A 19,157-nucleotide genomic window follows, 5' to 3' on the forward strand; every position below is an offset into this window, starting at 1 on the left:
AAACCTTAACAGACGCTTTACACAGAGCCGACGCGTCCTCAGAGACGAATGCCCCTTTGAGACAAAGGCTAACTCTTGTACTCTCGCCAACGGCCTACTCCTATAGAATGGGAATTTGACGTGTCGGTTGATGTTTTGCGATAATTTATTAATAAACGCACGTTCAATCTTGTACTTTGTTCTTTCTTGATTATTTAAAGTCGATTTTGGGAACTGCTGGAAATGGTTCTTGCTCTGGGATAATCTAATGTTCATGTGGTTGTGTCAGCAGATTTAAGGATGCATACGGATTTGGTGATGCGCGCAGATTGATGAGAGTGTCGCCTGGTATGTGCGCGAAAGGGATTTGGTGCCGCACACGGAATTGGTAGTGTGTTCGGATTTGAGCATGTGCGCATGTTTGGTAGTGTGTTCGGATTTGAGCATGTGCGCAGGTTGGATAGTGTGTTCGGATTTGAGCATGTGCGTAGGTTGTATAGTGTGTTCGGATTTGTGCATGAGCGCAGGTTGGATAGTGTGTTCGGATTTGAGCATGTGCGCAGGTTTGGTAGTGTGTTCGGATTTGAGCATGTGCGCAGGTTTGGTAGTGTGTTCAGATTTGAGCATGTGCGTAGGTTGTATAATGTGTTCGGATTTGAGCATGGCCGCAGGTTGGGTTGTGCGTTCGGATGTGAGCATGTGCGCAGGTTTCGTAGTGTGTTCGGATCTGAGCTTGTGCGCAGGTTGTGTAGTGTCTTCGGCTATGGTAGTGTGCGCGGGTTTGGTAGTGTGTTCGGATTTCATCATGTGCGCAGGTTGGGTAGTGTGTCCGGATTTGAGCATGTGCGCAGGTTTGGTTGTGCGTTCGGATGTGAGCATGTGCGCATTTGGGGTAGTATGATCGGATTTGAGAGTGTGCGCCGGTTTGGTGGTGTGTTCGGATTTCAGCATGTGTGCAGGTTTGGTTGTGCGTTCGGATGTGAGCATGTGCGCATTTGGGGTAGTATGATCGGATTTGATAGTGTGCGCCGGTTTGGTGGTGTGTTCGGATTTCAGCATGTGCACAGGTTGAGTAGTGTGTTCCTATTTGAGCATGTGCGTAGGTTGTGTAGTGTGTTCGGATTTGAGAGTCTGCGCAGGTTGGGCAGTGTGTTCGGATTTGAGCATGGGCGCAGGTTGGGTAGTGTGTTCGGATTTGAGCATGTGCGCAGGTTTGGTTGTGCGTTCGAATATGAGAATGTGCGCAGGTAGGGTAGTGTGATCGGATTAGAGAGTGTGCGCTGGTTTGATAGTGTGTTTAGATTTGAGCATGTGTGCAGGTTTGGTTGTACGTTCGGATGTGAGCATGTGCGCAGGTTTGGTAGTGTGTTCGGATGTGTGCTTGTGCGCAGGTTGGGTAGTGTGTTCGGATTTGAGCATGTGCGCAGGTTTGGTTGTACGTTCGGATGTGAGCATGTGCGCAGGTTTGGTAGTGTGCTCAGATGTGTGCTTGTGCGCAGGTTGAGTAGTGTGTTCGGATTTGAGCGTGTGCGCAGGTTTGGTAGAGTGTTTAGATTTGAGCTTGTGCGCAGGTTGGGTAGTGTGTTCGGATTTGAGCGTGTGCGCAGGTTTAGGCTTGTTTCGGTGCTTTTGCGTGTCCATGGATTTCTGCGTGGCTGTCGATTTCGGGTTGTGTCACATCTCAAAGTAGTTCAATTTTTAAGGTCTTTAATAAACGCACTTTAAGCATTGAACTTTGTTCTCACTAATTATTATTAGGCGAATGCTGTTATTTTGTGAACTTTTAAAAAGGATTCATCTTTGAAAATCAAATGTGCATACATGGGTGCCAGCTGGATTGGTGGTGCACACGGTCTGAGGGTGCTCACGGATTTGGACGTGTCAGTGGTGAGGAATGTCAAGGTTGTATCATGATAAGCACTTCATTAATGAATACTGATTTAATTTTCTACTCTTCTTTTACTCTGATTTTTAATTTGGTGATTGCTACTTCGTGAATTATCTGAAATTATTCCTCCTCTCGGATAAGTTATTGTTTATCTGGAGGGTGTTTTCGGGTTCAAAGTGCGCTGTGATATGGGTGTCCAGAAGTACTTGTGGGTGTTGCTGGATTTGGGGTAATGACAAATATCAAGGTTGCTTCGTTTACAGATACTTTAATAATTTAACAGTGAACTTTGCTCTTGCTATTTTCAATGCGGATTAAGCCTTCTCGTGAAAGAAATAGGATTAAAATGATTCTCGCTCCGGGATAAGCAATTGTTCTGTAAGGTTCGCACTCGGTTTTCAAGGTGAACAAAGATTTGGAGATTTGCACGGCAAGTTTCAGTACTCACGGATTTGGGGATTTCCCAATGTCGGGGCGGAGTGGTATCAGCGCCGGACTTGGGAGCGATGGCTCTTCAGTTCGAATCCACCCGGCTCCCATCCGTGCTGGGTTCAGCATCGAGCTCGCAACGCGGCCTCGTAAAAACAAGAAAGCCTGCTAAAAGAAAACACCGTCATGACGGCGTCGTGATGACTGCACTCGGAGTTAAGGGCTTTCTTCTTCTTCTTCTTCAAGTCATTTGAAAGCGGACACAGCTATTTTGTGAACTGTTTCTCACAGAGATGTGGTGCCTGCGGATTAGCAGTGTGACGTATATGAATGTTGTTTAATTTATAGATATTTTCAGAATCATTGCACTTTGACGTTTCAACAGTATTCCTGTTACTTTATGGTGGAGGCAGACAGTGTGTGAACGGTTTCAAATGATTCTTCCTCCCGGATACCGTTCAGATCATGTTCGGAGGTGGCAGCTTGTTTGGGATCCGCACTCAACTGGGGATTGCACAGTGTTAAGGTAAAGTCGGCATATATGGGATGCACAGAGTTTTGGGGGCTGCACATGGATTTCAGCATGCGTGCAGATTTAGGCGTGCACTCTGCCAAGGGGGTACTCGCGGATTTGGCGATGTGCGCAGATATAAAGCCTGTTATCAAATAACTGGCTGTGCACAGATTTGGAGTTACCTACAGTTTTGGGTTGCGTACGGATCATTAATCTCGAAATGTCCCCATTTTGGAAATATTTTGAAATGATTCCTGCTCTGGAATGATCTATTATGGGGTGTCAGCGTGTTTGTGATGTGCACCTATTTCAGCTTTGCGCAGATTTAGTGCCGTGCCTACCAATGTAGAGATGCACGCCGATTCGGGAACGCTCTTTGATTTAGGGGAGTGTAGCCCAATAAAGGGATAGCTATAGAATTCTGAATTCTAATATATCTATGGTGTCGGGGTCAGAGAGACAAGAGTGGTGCCAGAATGGGACCAAGTTGATCTGAGCACGGTGTGGCAATCTGTAGATAAAATTGACGGGCTCAGCGTGAGTGCAGGAAGCAGCACAATTCAGTCGTCAGTGGACTGGCAGCACCAATTCAGTCGTGACTGTAGGGGCTGTACGCGAAGAGATGAGAAGATAGGCCGGCGAATGAGGGACGAGCACTGCAGCTGTATAATGGACACTTTCATGTAATAACCGTTTGGGACGTGTGAGTGGAACAAGGTTATCGCAGGGCCCAAATGGGCAAAAACTGACCACAGTGGATAAAACTTCAGTGGTTTCAGGTCGGGTGACGCCGCAATGTCACGAGTTCTTCACAAACATCGGACCGAGTGGAGATTTCACTACATTTTTCAACTGTTCCCTGAACTTGGTCTGTGTAATGGCGTAAAGGGCAGTGTTTGTACAACAGCTCAGGAGCTGTAGAATGACTCCCAGCTCTCGCAGCGAATCAGGTGGACGCACATATGTGGCAAAAGCATATAGCCGATGCCACACAGAGTACACAGTGAAAGGTGCCCACAGCACGATGAAATTGCCCGAGACGATCAGTAATAAAACCAGGGATTTCCTGCGTTTCTCCATCTCCGGGTCTCTGGAACTCGGTCTGTTGCCGGTAACCCTGAGTCTCCTGCGAGCTCTGCTGATGACTAAGATATGCCTGACGGTGAGGCCGTTCGTCAGCAGAACCAGGACAAATGGGAATACAGGGGTAAGGAAGTAATAAAATAGTTCAATTGGTGTCGCGATATTCAAATAATGCCCTCTTACCCTACAAATAAATGGAACAGCTATCCACGTGTAGTACCCTGAGAGCCTAAAATACCAGTAAATATTCTTTAAAAAACCAATGGCACTCACTGTCCCGAAAACTACGGCCGCGGTTTTCTCTCTGCAATATTTTGATTTCAGCTTCTGGCAACAAATGGCGATAAACCGATCAAAGGTGAACGTGACGGTGAACCAGACCGAGCAGTCGGTTGCAGTGTAAAGGAGAACAGAGTGGATATTACACCCCTTATTCATTGATCGGAAGAAAACGTCGAATGGCATGTACATAAGTGGAATTTTGCTCAATATCAGGTCCATGATAAGAACCAGAAGATCCGCCGCTGCCATGGCAACCAGGTAGCAAGTGGCAACTCTGGAGAGGCCGCACTTTCCCCGAGACAGGATGAATATGGTCACCGTGTTCACTGCGAAGAAAGGAATCAATCAGGGTAAACACATCAGGAAGCGTTTTCTTCAAACAAGCATATAAACTAATCCACTTTTCAGTAAGTGACAATGCCAGAACAGTACGTACCTGACAGAATAATACAATCGTCGCGACTACCATTCAATTAAAATTAAACAGTTTTGCAAATCTGTGTGCACTCAATGCCGTCTGTTGGACCGACGATCAGTGAAGAAACAGAGAGCGGAGATTTCAGATAACCAGGACTGGCGATTGGTGGATTTTGTTCTTCTTGAGGCAAAAGCACTGAATGGCGCATTAAATCTGCGGCATCTCAACTGTCGTGAACTAAGTGTCCCATTAGATAAAAAGCAGCTTCCCGTCACTGCGCGTCACCCAGGGCACAGGCATTGGCAAATGGAGTAGCAACCCAAAACCCATTTATTGCACCTAACTTCCAGTGTCCTGACCTTTTGGGACTGAACATTTCCTTCAAATTATTCCGCGAGTCTCCCCGTCTCTCTTGTATGTTTGTCCTTATATTCGTGTTGTATTTGTTACAGTCTCAGTTACGCTTTACTTTCTCCGCAACAATGAAGTTGATTTGTCACCATAACAATACGTCATCGTCAATATTTCAAGAAATTCCAGTGGTCTATCATCTGTTACTTGGGCTTTAAAAACCGTCAAATGCAACTGGTGTGAAAGTATACAGTAATGATCTTCGCATTTTATAATGTTTAGGATCCCAAATAGAAAATGTAGTTTTAAGAACACAGTGGGGAGGAAGATGGCCAGATGTTGAAGAGGGAACTCGTGATTACATTCGCGGAGAGAATGCTTCCTTTGCTTCAGTGGAAACGCAGGCTGACATGAAAGCTGGAAAGTTATAAACGAATTTATTCAGTTAGTATTCCGACCGATGTTGGTTCAAACGACCAGGGAGAAATGGAGGAGGAGTGTTCACGATGAGGTTTCATTCCTACGAGGAGACAGATAATAAGATATACTGTTGTGGTAAACCTGCTCTGGATCATCACAACTGTCAGCACGTATTTCCTTAGACAGGAGTCCTGGATTCAGTAAGTTATCAAAGCGCAGGCAGCAAAGATTTGCTTAATTATCAATTGGGATGCGTGCCAGCAGCATTAATTATTATTAAGAGAGATACACGTCAGAAGGAAAATGTGTGGTTAACTGTTGTTTTATAAATTTTCTTTAGAAGGGACTCACCGGGAAGAGCAATGAAAGCGAGGACTGGGTAGAAAATCACTTGAATGGCGATTCATATATTCATTCGTGACTCGAACATCTGCCGTTATCCCTTCATCATCTGCAAAAATATATGGAACCATCCAGAAGATATTTTTCCCATTTCCTGTTATATTCCAAGCTGTCCTTCCAGAATTCTGATCCATGACATAACTAGCTAGTCTGTCGTTACTTTCCCTCTTTGTGCAGCTCCGGATCTCTGTCCGTGGCAGGAGAGGCTGCTCCCATTGAAAGTGGGGAACTGAGAGAAAGGGACTCTTATTAATAAGAGAGAGAAAGCCTCCGGTGACGTCAACCGTATAACTTGAAAAGATGTTATTTATTTTCCATGAAATGACAGAAAGAGTTAACCCTTGGTTTACCGGGTAGCTTCTATAGGTCTATTACATATACCGGAATTACCAAATTAATTAAAAAATAACTAAAAATATTTCGGTCGACTTAACTGAATATAAAGTAGAAAAATGGTCCTTAAGTAATAAACAAATGTATGTATTTATTTTTAAAATCCCGTGAAAGGAATGAGGTAAATTAGTCAAAAATCACATTTGATACTTTCGTGATGTGTGTAAAATGAGAAATGCAAACAGCGGTTCTGAAACAGCGGCATTAGCTCAGGATATGTCAATTTTATAAGAGAGAAAGTCTATCAGCTTTTCTCGAAGAAGGAGTTATCTTGGTAGCCGGGAGTAGCGACGAGGCAAGAACGTCAGACATGCGGAGGAGAGGAAGGCAGGAGGTGAGAGAGAGAAAGGCAGAATGAGAGACAAAGAATGATGGAATTAACTGTCGGCAGCAGGGTTCCGTCCGGCACAATGTAGATCATATCACTGAGTGGTCGATAAGTACTCTTCGCACGCAGTCTTTGCACTTGTGCTTTCACAAGTGGCTGATTAGTATTTCTCATGTCATCCTGATATAGTAGGAACTTAATAATATTCGACATGTGCACTCTGTCTCACTTTGCTGCAAATCCTCATGCTGTTAAATCAGAAAGAAACAAGGAAAAATGGTCCTCTTACTGTCTATACCCGTACCCGTATCCCACACAAGAGGACAGGCCGCAGTCATATAGACATTACCACTGTACGGCAGCTGATGCTTTTCCGCTGGATGTAAACAGTCGATATGTTAGAAAACGCTTCAATCCAGGGGCATCATCACCTTCTTATGAAGTGACTTTGTATTTATTGGTGATGCTCTACGTTTGTACAATTTGCCCTCGATTGAAGCTCTCACAAAAACCAGCAGCCACCAGTGCTCCTAATCGTTTGTTCAGATTATTTTACTATGCCTTTTTCCCCCTTTGTGTGCCTTCTTGGAATGTTTCGTGTTTTTGAACAGTATCCACCTTCATATATTATTTGCAAAACTTTGGAAACGGGTGTTATTTTCCTTTCCCCCTGAATAATAACATGGCTTATTTGTAAGACTTCAAAAGGCGAACGAGAACTAAGAAGCACGTCTCTTCTTGACTGTTATTTATCTCTGCTGTGGTTTCCAATGAGCTTCTCTTAAAGCTTAGAAATGTAGAAACAGCAGAGAGGACATGTTTATTCATCTGGCCATTTGACAGAAATGTGTTCAAACCTGGAGAGGGTTTCATTAACAGGTTACAATAAAACAGATTTCTTCGTCAGACAAAACATCAGGCAAGCACAGTTTTTGCACAGTTGGTGTCGAACTAAATATATTATTAGATTATTCGGTTGTCACCATTTCGTCCAGCCACTGAACATATTTTTTTATTTTCATCTGCTGATCAACTGGACAGTGATCAGATTTAGATTTGAGCGCATAAATCATAATTTTTTTTGGTGTAATTTCAACAAATTCCTTTTACGGATGTCTAACTCTGTGCAATAAACACTCCCTTTCCCCGCTCTGCTCGGAGTGCAACCACAGTCTGATGCAATGGCAATGATCAAACACAACGAGCGTTCTTCCCCAACAGCTAGTGTTTACTGATTTCCTTGTGTAAGATCAATACATCATTTGATCTTTACTTTTTGTGTGCTAGGAATCCCATTAATGATAGGAGATGAATTATTAACTACAAACATTCTGCATAATCACTCAAAGAGTTGACCTGCACGTGTATGTAACGAGAGCTGTACAATTCATCTGCTTCTACCACAGGCCACGAACGTATCAATCAGCCCTCGTATAAATGAGACAATCTTGAGTTACGTCACGTCCCCAAATGCACGGACAGTCTGCAAGACCGTGCGCAGTCACCTATTCGACGATACACCCTAAATCAGCATGCATCCCTGCTCAAACCCTCATATGCACATGTGATTATCCCAGCTAAAATATATTTAAACAGCTCACCAAATAATCGCCTCCACCTGAAAAAGTTGCAAGAACAAACAAAATGAAAAAAAATTGAAATCAGTCACACGCACAAATCTGCCGACATCCACAAATCCATATGCATCGACACACCCCTAAATCTCTGCCCAAATCCGCACACACTCCCAAATCTGTGTTCCCACAAAACATTTACACAGCGCCAAACTCAGCACATGCATAATTGATTATACCATTTCAAATCTTTCAAACAGATGAGAAAATAGCTGGATACACATGAAAATGTATAGTGAAAATAGAGTTCATCATTCAAATGCATTTATTATAAAGGTATCTATAAATGAAACATGCTTGAGATTGTCATAGCTCCAAATTAACCGACATATTCCTTCCGTTTGAAACCATTTTCACCACAACCCGCTGAAATCTGCGTTCATTGTCTGATCCACACGCACCCAGATATCATGTCCGCTGCCCCAAATCCATGTGGCCCACCCAGTACACCGGCAATGCAGAAAGTAGTGTGCATCTCCTAATACACGGACACCAGCCAATCTGTGTGCGCCCCAATATTCGCCGGCAGACGCAAATCTGAGCACATCCCCAAATTCATGTGCAACCCCATATTCGCCGAGGCACCGCCTAATCTGTGCACATCCCGATATCTGTGCACAAGCCGAAATCTGCTGGCCCGCCACTTGCACATTAGATTATCCCAGAGCAAGAACAGTGAGACAAATTGGTGTCTTCATTTTAAAGAATAGCAAGAACAAAGTTCAAACTTCAAAGTGCCTTGGGATTTATCACACCCGCAGATCGACCAACTCGCTGAAATCCGTGTGCTCCCTTAAACCCGGCGACACGCCGTAATCTGTGCGCACACCTAATCCCAATCCACCAAAATATTCTACAAGAGACACGTAAATCTGTGCACACCCCAAATCTCGGGCGTACCCTGTTTGGCATACAGACCCTTAAAGCGTTTCGCATCTCCAAATTATGATGCATATTTGTCGACAAATGCTTTAAGAAAACGCTTCCTTGTGTGTTTACCCTTATTGATTCCTTTCTCGGGGAAAGTGCGTACTCTGCAGAGTTGCAAAACACAAGAACAGAGATCAAAATTCAAGTTAAAATTATTATTGGCGTATCTATAAATGAAGCAACTTTCACCTCCAAATCGTTAGACACACCAGATCAACGATAACCCCGAAATATGTTCGCACTCACAGATCCATATCATGACACCAGGCTTTGACCCAAGCCCCGAAGGGTCAGTGCTAATTCTGTGATGGATGTGTCTCATAGAAACATTGAAAACCCACAGCACAATATAGCTCTTTCGCCCACAAGTTTTTGCCTAACATGTCCCTACTCTAAGCTCCATGTACCTATCTAAAAGTTTTTAAAAGACTCTATCATATCCGCCTCCACCACTGTTGCCGGCAACTCATTCCTCACCCTCTGTGTAAAAAACGTACAACTGACAACTCCGTTGTACCTATTCCCCAGCACTTAAAACCTGTGTCCTCTTGTGGCAACCATTTCAGACCTGGGGAGGGAGTGGGGAACCTCTGACTATACACACGATCAATGCCTCTCATTATCTTATACTCCTATCAGGTCACCTCTCATCCTCCGTCACTTCAAGGGGAAGTGGCCGAATTCACGCAATCTGATTTCATAAGGCATGTCCCAAATCCAGGTAAAATGCTTGTAAATCTCCTCTGCACCCCTTCAACGGTTTCCACATCCTTCCTGTAGTCTCAAACGTCGACTCTGTTCCTCCTCATATATGCTGAATACTCCGAGAGCGTGACAGAAAGCCGTGAATAGTATGCTAAAGTATATTGGTAACGGCTTTCGAAATTGAAGGCTGATGATCAGTTGTAGAGCGTAGAGTAGAAATTAAAACATATTGTGGAAAGTAGAAGGGAGCGATCTAAGTTACACCAGATATCAGGTGACAATGCTGCGCTCGCGAGGTAGACTGAGAAAGGGCACTCACCCCCAGTCAGAATGTTCAGTGAATACAAATCAGCTGGGCCCTTTCAGCGGTTGGGTCAACGGTCGACTGGACAGTTCGGAACGGTGTACAGCCGGGGAGAGGTTTTTGCAGTCATTCTAATAGAGACCAACCCCAGCCCTATAATGTACACCGATGAGAAGGCGTCATCCACTTAGCTAGCTGCTGACCATGGGGGAGTTTAGAACCAGAGTGCAAAGCAACAGAAATGAGGGCGTCCTTTTAGAACGAAGATAAGGAGCAATATCTTTAACCAGAGGATGGTCGATCTGTGGAATTCATTGCCGCAATAAGCTGTGGAGGTCAATTCTCTATGCGTACTTTAGGTAGAGAATTACGGGGAGAAGGCAGAAGATTGAGGCTGAGAGGGAAAATAGATCATGCATGATCTAAACACGGAACAGACTCGGTGGGCCAAATGACCTAATTTTGCTCCGTTAGAATTTTTCACGTGGTCTAAGTTGATTAAGTTAATGAAACAAGAGAAAAGTATAAAAAGAAAGGATGCTGTTTTGTTAGGAATATGAAGGCGTGCGTTAAGTACTAGAATGGCTGCTGTTGATGATCTAATCACGGGAAAAAATACCAAAGCCAATTACATTAAAATACACTTAATCTATTGTGTAAATGTGAAATAACATATAATAAAACAGCATATTTACAATACACTCAAATAATGAAATATTACAGACTCAACAACAAATATTGGCGAAGAAATGATAGCATTTAAGCTGCTCAAATACGAAACCTTAACCTCTGAGAGATGAAGTACAAATATAACAATGAGAAAGGCTGGGAGAGTATTGATATGCAGAAGGATCTTGTGTCGGAGTTCCATAGAGGGCAATAAGATTATAGCGATAATAGTCAGCGTTGATATTTCCCCGCAGTGGATCTGCCGAATACCAGAAGGTTACTTTATTTGTGATAGGGCGAAAGAACCGCAAGGTTAAAAACAAAAAGCCGCTGGGAATTGTGTACAGACCCCGAAACAGCAGTAATGATGTGGCCTGCAAATTACAACGGGAGGTGGAAGATGCATTCTGGAAAGGCCATGTTTCAATTGTCATGGAGAACTTCAATATGCATGTAGTTTGGTGGATATCTGGTGGGTGCTTCATTACGGGATACATAGTTTCTAGAATATCTACTAGATGGCTTATCACAGCCCCTCGTGTTTGAGCTCAATGGATCGGCTTTTCTGGACTGGGTGATGCACAATGAACCAAAATTGTTCAGAGAGCTCCAGCTATCAGAATCCTTAGGAGAAAGTGATCATAACATGATCGAATTCCCCCCGAAATTTGAGAAGAAGCTCAAGACAAATGTATCAGTATATCAGTGGATTAATCGGAATTACAGAGGCTGAGTGAGTAGTTGGCCAGAACTGATTGAGAAAGAAAAATAACACTGGCAGGGATGACAGATGAACTGCAATGTCTGGAATACGTGGAAACAATCTGGAAGGCACAAGATATATACATCTCAAAGAGAAAGAAAAACAGTTCAAAGAAATGATGACACAACCATGGCTAACGCCACGGTTGAGGATCTGAATGCGCAATTTGCATCAGTCTTCACAGTGGAAGACGTCTGCAGTAAACTGGACATTCAAGAGTGTCCTGGAAGTAAAATTTGTGCAGGGAAAATTACGACTGAGAAGGTGCTCAGGAGGCTTCCTCCTCTGTGGGTGGATAAATCCCCTGACCTGATGGAAAACACCCTCGGGATCTGAAAGGAGTAGCTGGAGAGATTGCAGAAGCATTAACGATGATCTTTCAAGAATTGATGAATTCTGGCATTGTACCGGAAGACTGGAAAATTTCAAATTGCAAATGTTACTCCCCTATTTAAGAATGGTGGGAGGCAGCAGAACGGAAACTAGAAACCAGTTAGTCTGATATCGGTGTTTGGAAAGTTGTTGGAATCGATTGAAAGGGATGAGATTACCGAGTATCGAGAGGCACATAGCAAGGTAGGCTAAAGCCTGAAAGGAAAATCCTGTCTGACAAACCTGTTGCGATTTTATTGGGAAATTACAAGCAGGGTAGTCAAAGGAGATGCAGTAGAAGTGGTGTACTTGGATTTTCAGAAAGCCTTTGACAAGGTGCTATACGTGAGGCTGCTTAACAAGATAAGAGCCCATGGAATTACAGGGAAGTTGGTGAAGCCAGGGAAGCATAGGTTGGACAAGAGGGCACGACTTCAGGATTGATGAATGTCCATTTAGAATTGAGATGAGGACAAATTAGCTTAGTCAGAGGGTGGTAAATCAATGGAACTTGTTGCCACGAGCGTCTGTGGAGGCCAGGACATTGGGTGTATTTAATTCAGGAATAGGTCGGTTCTTGATTAACTAGGTCATCAAAGAGTATGTGGTGAAGAGACAGGGAAGTGAGGATGACTGGAAGATTTGGATCAACACATGATTGACTGGTGTAGCAGACTCAACAGGCCGAATGGAATACTTTCACTTATATCTTATGGCTATCTGGTCCTAATAAGGGATTTCAAAATGAAAATAAAAAGCAAAAGGGAGGGTGAACAATTGAGCAAGAGTAGTGGGAAGTTGGAGCACCGGAAAGTGATTATGAACGGAAAGATCGAGTACGAAAGTATGATAGCGAATAACATTAGTAAGGACATCAAACTCTTCTTCATACATAAGAAAAATAGCAAGACTGAACATCGGATCGCTGAACAACGATGCTGGAGATGTAGCAATATGGGACCATCAAATACCGGAAGAACTAAATAAATATTTTGCATCAGTCTTCGCTGTGGAAGACACTAGCAGTGTGTTGGAAATTTGAGGTGTCGTGGGTCTGAGGTGTGAGAAGTTACCATGACGGGAGAGTAGGTTAGTGAGTAACTCAAATATATGAAGTAGATCAGATGGACCATACGGTATACACGCCATAGTTGTGAAAGAGTTGGCTGAAGACATGGTTGAAGTATTATAAATGATCTTGCAACAACCACTCCGTCTGCAATGTTTCCGGAAGACTGGAAAATTGTAACTGTCACTTCACTCTTCTTCACAGAAGAAAGGAAAATCTAAGCCATTTTGTTTGACCACAGGGGTTTGGAAGATGTCCGAGTTAATTATTACTGATGATATCTCAGTGTACTTGGAGACACATGATAAACTAGGCCGGAGTCAGCATGGCTTCATCCAGGGAAAATCTTGCCTGAGAAATCTAATGGAATTCTTTCAAGGGGGAACAAGCCAGACAAAAGAGATTTTCCGAATGCTTTTGAGAAGGTGCCACACATGAGGCTGCTTGACAAGCTACATGGTAATACAGTGAACGTTCTAGCATGGACAAAGCAGTGGCTGATGACTGGGGGGGGGCGGGTAAATAGAGCGATTTCTGACTGGTAGGCGTTGTCCAGCAGTGTTTCACAGGGGACTGTGTTGGCATCTATTCTTTTTTACATTATTTGCCATTGATTTAGTGATGGAAATGGTGGTATTGTTAGAACAATTGAAAACTCTTATGACTTCTATAGCTCTGCCGATTAACGCACACTCTGGAGTTACTCGCTTTATCCTGATTTCCGTTCTGCAAGATGGAGCAATATAGCTATTCCCCTGTCCCACAGTGTCCTTTGCAATCCGGAGTATTGATACATTGGTTTAGACCCAGCAATCTCATCTCTGCCTCTCTATCCTCAGGCAAATCCCATCAGATGTTAGAGTCCATGATTAATATTACAAATCCACTTTTATTTTAACTCCCTCTTTATTTTGTATCGTTTATTTGAATTAAATTGACTTGATTAGTGACATCATTCATATACATGAGGTTAAAAAAAAATCGATACGTCTTCGTATAAATGAGCAACTTGCAATTGTCGTAATTTCTAAGCAGAATTATGTACGCCAGTATAGACATTAGAACATAGAAATACAGTTGCGTCAGCATTAATTAAACCGCCTGATGGCCTGGTGGAAGATATCCCGTAGCTTTTGTTCGCTGCATTTAAAATGTGGTACAGTTTCCCGGATGGTAGCAGCTGGAATAGTTTGTGGTTAGCGTGACCCGGGTCCCTTATGATCCTTAGAACCCTATTTACACACCTGTCTTTGTTTACGTCCGGAATAGAGGGAATTCCATCTGTACAGATGAGCCTGGATGTTAAAGTCCTGCCATGGAGCGAAGTACAGTGTGCATACCAGGCAGTGATGCAGCCAGTCAGGATGCTCTCAATCGTGCCACTATGGAAAGACCTTAGAACTTGGAAACCTATTCCAAACTTTTTCAAACGTCTCAGGTGAAGGAGGCGCTGTTGTGCCTTTTTCACCACAGAGCTGGCGTGCACAGACGACTTGAGATCCTCGGTGATGTTTATGCCAAGGAATGTGATCCAGTTCACCCTTTCAACACCAGATCCATTAATGTCAATAGGAACGCAAATTGAGAAGCAATTCCAAAACTGGTCAAATCAATCACTGTGCCAAACATCTTCTGTTTGGACTTTCCCGAAGTTTCGTACTATCCTCCACTTCTAGTGATCCCGATGGTGAATCCTCACTCTGATCTTCAACCCATCAGCGAGCGTCTTGGCAAAGGATGGGATTATAAGTCGACACTGAGACCCGTGTTTAGGAAGGCGGTAAGGAATAATTGGTAACATAATTAGCAATCACAGTGACGCCTCCAGCCTGGTTTACATTTGAACATTCATGTTTTATTCAATATTTGTAATCATTTATCAATTGTGTAGAACTCCATTTGTTCCCGATTATGGTGTGTGGACCAAGCTCCATAATATACACTATTGGGCTGCTTCTCAAATTGTATGTTTGCATGAATTTTGTGTATTAGTGTTTGTAAAAGAATGTCGATTTGGAACAGTGCAAGCCGAAGGAGAGTGGTCATTCACTGAGTACATGTACAGATAATTGGCTCATTTCTGAACGCGTCCCACTTACCAGAAAACGTCCGTCCCCAATCGACACTTGTTAAGTGTTTTTGATACCGTCAAAATTGACCTTTCTCCAATGAAAATTCACAAAGCACGAACGAAGTTCGTTTACATATTTACATTGAAACCATTGAGATCACGAGTTACAACGAGTTCGTTAAATCAAGCTTCTATTTCTTGCCACGACTCATTAATTTCATAATAGTATATCAAGTATCGCACATGCTCTCGGCAACTCGTAAACGCACAAATTAAAAAAAAAAAAAAATCCCGAACACATTGGACGATCTCCTACCCATATAGTCCTTTAAAAGTGTGGAATTAACAATCGACGTGCGGAATGTTAAAAACACCTACTCTAACAACCGTAATGATTTGCAATAAACAGCGATATCTCCTCAACATTGGCCGTCTAAATACTATTGACTATTGGGTGGTCAGTAAACTATCCCCATTAACGTGATCATACCTTTCCTCTTTTTCAGTTTCACTCATAAAACCACAATAGTTTAATTCTGCATCTGTCCTGACTGAAGTCAGCCGTGACATTTTCGCTGATTATTAACGTTACTTTTCCTGCTTTAGTCCATCTCGCTCTATCACTCTGAAACAAAGAAACCAGACTCTTCTGCAACCAAGTCTCATTAACGCCTAAGTTACCATGATTCCAAGTTTTGATCCTAGCCCAGAGTTCATCGACTTATTCTCCGATACTTCTGCGACTGAAGTATACGCAGTGCAGAGCACTAGTCCTACCTTCCTGCCGTTGTGTGAGATCTTATCAAAATGTCGGTACAATCTCTCCACTAACTGTTCTGGCACGCTTGTTCCCACCTCCCTACAAATGTAGGTTAAACTTAATCATGCAGCGCTAGCTAACCCTCGGCAGGATATTAGCATTTCTAGTTCACGTGCAAATCGTCTTTATCAATGGGTCTCAGGTTCCCTGGAAGATAGATCAATGATCGAAAAATCGTATGGCCTCCCTCCTGCACCAGACCATTAGCCACGTGTTAATCTGCATCATATTTCCTTTACTGGCCTGATAAGGACGCGGCACGAGTCACTGTCAGAACCCCGAAGATCCTGCCCTACACCTCAGCACCTAAATCTCTGAATTTCCATTGCAGAAATTCGTCACTGTTCCTACCGATGTCATTGGCACCGAGCTGGAGCCAACCCCTGCCGGCTCACTCTCCTACTGGAGAATGTTCAACACGGGGGGCAACATACCATCCGGGAATCTGTTCTTCCCTTACCAGTCTGAGTCACAGACCATACTCAGTGCCAGAGATCCGACCTCTATGTCTTTCCCCGTCCAGGTCATCCAACCAGAAATGGCATCCAGGTGTTGCTGACGGTGATGGCCATAAAGATAGTCTGCACTGGGTCTTTAAAACCTTTTTCCTCCTGATTGTCACCCAGTTTTCTGTGCCCTGCACCCTGGCTGTCCTATCACTCTATATGTTCCGGTCCATCATGTCCGTGGCTCTGAATGAACCGGAGTTCATCCAGATTCAACTCCAGCACGCCTACCCGTCTTCCACATCTCGCGAGGAGCCTTTTACTGAGTCGGTGGCGTCCAGAGCTTGTTCCTGCCTTATTTTAATGTGTTCGGTACATTTAAAACTGGATCAGAGAACCTGAGCGAATTACGTTCTCTAAAGCGTCTCATCTCTCAGAAAGCCCGTGCTCTAACGTCCAAAACACCCTGCTTCTGTTTCCGCTCCGTCAGATTAAACATTGATCTACAAGCCTGAACAACATTCTGACTGTAATAACTCATCCATGACGGAATGATGAAGCAAACCCAAGAGACCGAACGGCCTTTCTGCACGATGTCTTATGTTCTTGTGAACCTTGTCACATCTTCGCTTTCTTCCACAATCATCAGATCATTGTCCTTGTAGTCTACTTACCAACGTCCATCTGTAATGCAGTGTTGCCCGGTTTAACTGAACAAACTGTGTTCAGTTTCTGTTGACATTGTTGCGATCAACTCCCACTCAATTTTTAGATTCAGTCGTGTCTATAAACGTTTATTTCTCTGCTTCACTAAATGTAAAATTATTGAGTCTTCCAGGCATTCTCATCTATCTCAGCAAACATCCTTCACAAATTCTTGCCGAGACGCGTCTCACGAGTGTTCGATTTGGAATTGTTTTACAGCTTCACTTTACACAGAATTTGCCTAACCTGAGAAAATTGTAACACTCTCGCTTTCATTTCCGATTGGCAGGACGATATGCGTGATTGTGTGTATATAACTTTGCTTACAAGTCTGGCATTCATTCCGTTCTCAGCACACATCAAAAGTTGTCAGGATTGCCGAGTGGTTTAAGGCGCCAGACTCAAGGAATGAAAGTCCTTCCGACAAATAGGAGTGTTCTGGTCTCCATCTGGGGTCGTGGGTTCGAATCCCACTCCTGACATAATTTGTCTTTAAGCATTCATTCGAGGCGATGTTATTTCTGCAAACAAACCCTGGGTTGTTGAGGCGGATTGGAAAAACTGTTGGAGGATAAGATTATGTTTTTGACACTGTTCATCACATTACAATAGATCACCAGACACCGAACTGTGGGTAAGTGATTTATTCAGAAACAATTTCACGGTGAAGGATCTCGACCCGAAACGCCGACTGCTTATGTCTGTCCAGAGATGCTGCCTGGTCTGCTGAGCTCCTCCTGGCATACTCAGCTGATCAATATTGTTTCTAAAGTGAAATGATTGGTAGTCGGAATATTCAATGGATGGGCATGTAGTGCACACTATCATCTTTTGATCAAAAGTCCGGTGTCGGATGGGTAGCAACTGTTCTTGAACGTGGTGGTGCGAGTCCTGAGGCTCTTGTACCATCTACCCAATGGCAGCAGCGAAAAAAGAGCATGACAGGATGGTGACGACCTCTGACAGTGGATGCTGTTTTTCTATGACAGCGTTTTACGTGGATGTGCCTAATGTTTGGCAGATCTTTTCCCGTGATGGACTGGGCAGAATTCAATAAACTTTTTAAAGATTTTCCTTCAAAGGTACGGTATTTCCGTACCCTGTCTCAATGCAGACAGACAATAAACTCTCTACGACACATCTATAGAAGCTCATCATGGTTTTTGATTTCATGCTGAATGTCCGCATTCTCCTAAGAAAGCAAAGGATAAAGTCATTCCAACAATTTAAAGTTACTGACGCGCCTCGCCTCTGATCCTCTAAAGAGAGCTGGCGTAAGAACCTCTGGTTTTCGCTCCGCTGAAGACAACAATCACTCCTTGGTTTTGCCGACATAAAGTTATGCGGTGTTGGCACATCGTGTTTGTTACGATCCCCTCTTAGTTGAAATATATGCCCTCAGAGAGGATCTTTTAAAGACTTGTAAACCCTAGAATGGAGATAACTTTTCCATGCACTACCAATATCTATGCCTGAAAATCTAAGAAACGTCTGTCGGATTCCCCCTCACCTCCGATGCTCCAGAGAAAAAGAGCAAGATTGACTAAACTCTCGTTATTGCACAAACCGTCTATTTCAGGTAGCATCTTGGTGATGCTCTTCCGCACACTCTCCGAATCCTCGTCATCCTCTCTCTGGAGGATGGCCTGAATGGAGTGCAGCACAATCCCAGTGCTGTGATGCTGTACGCTCTGATTCCGCACATGCTCGCAACCTGAGAAAATGCATCACGTCCATATTCATTTAGATTCCCAGGATATCGAGTGTGTTTGTATGTATACCCTCTCATCAAAGCAGCCATTCAGACTATTCCGAAATTCAGCTGTTTATCTGGCATGTGGAGAGAGTACTGCAGAGGGGTCAGGGTGGCCGAGTGGTCTAAGGCGCCAGACTTAAAGCGAGTAAGTCGCATTCTAGTAAACGCGAGTGTTCTGATCTCCAACTGGAGGCGTGGGTTCGAATCCCACTCACGACAAATACTCTGTTTTTCACGTGCTGTTTTTTATAATGTAACCACTGTAATTTTACTGCAGCGATCAAAGCGTGGTCTGTTTGGGAGTATGAGAAAGACACAATTAAAATAAAGCTTTTGTTTTAGTCACAACAGAGAGCAGAAGAACGGGTTACATGGGATTCAAGCTGCAGATTTTGATGAGAAAGAGGCCTCGTTGAAGAGTGTCTC

The 19,157-nt window shown here is 43.5% G+C and overlaps 2 non-coding genes across 2 annotated transcripts; both read left to right on the forward strand.

Annotated features, from left to right (window-relative positions):
* Nucleotides 1-17,343: 17,343 nt before the first annotated feature.
* On the forward strand, nt 17,344-17,457 carry trnal-caa (transfer RNA leucine (anticodon CAA)). The gene is made up of 2 exons: nt 17,344-17,381; nt 17,423-17,457. It is a non-coding gene; the product is annotated as a tRNA-Leu (tRNA).
* Nucleotides 17,458-18,834: 1,377 nt separating this feature from the next.
* trnal-uaa (transfer RNA leucine (anticodon UAA)) lies at nt 18,835-18,950 on the forward strand. The gene is made up of 2 exons: nt 18,835-18,872; nt 18,916-18,950. It is a non-coding gene; the product is annotated as a tRNA-Leu (tRNA).
* The last annotated feature ends 207 nt before the right edge of the window (nt 18,951-19,157 follow it).

This window comes from Hypanus sabinus, unplaced genomic scaffold, assembly GCF_030144855.1.
Source record: "Hypanus sabinus isolate sHypSab1 unplaced genomic scaffold, sHypSab1.hap1 scaffold_303, whole genome shotgun sequence".
NCBI classification, from domain to species: Eukaryota; Metazoa; Chordata; class Chondrichthyes; order Myliobatiformes; family Dasyatidae; genus Hypanus; species Hypanus sabinus.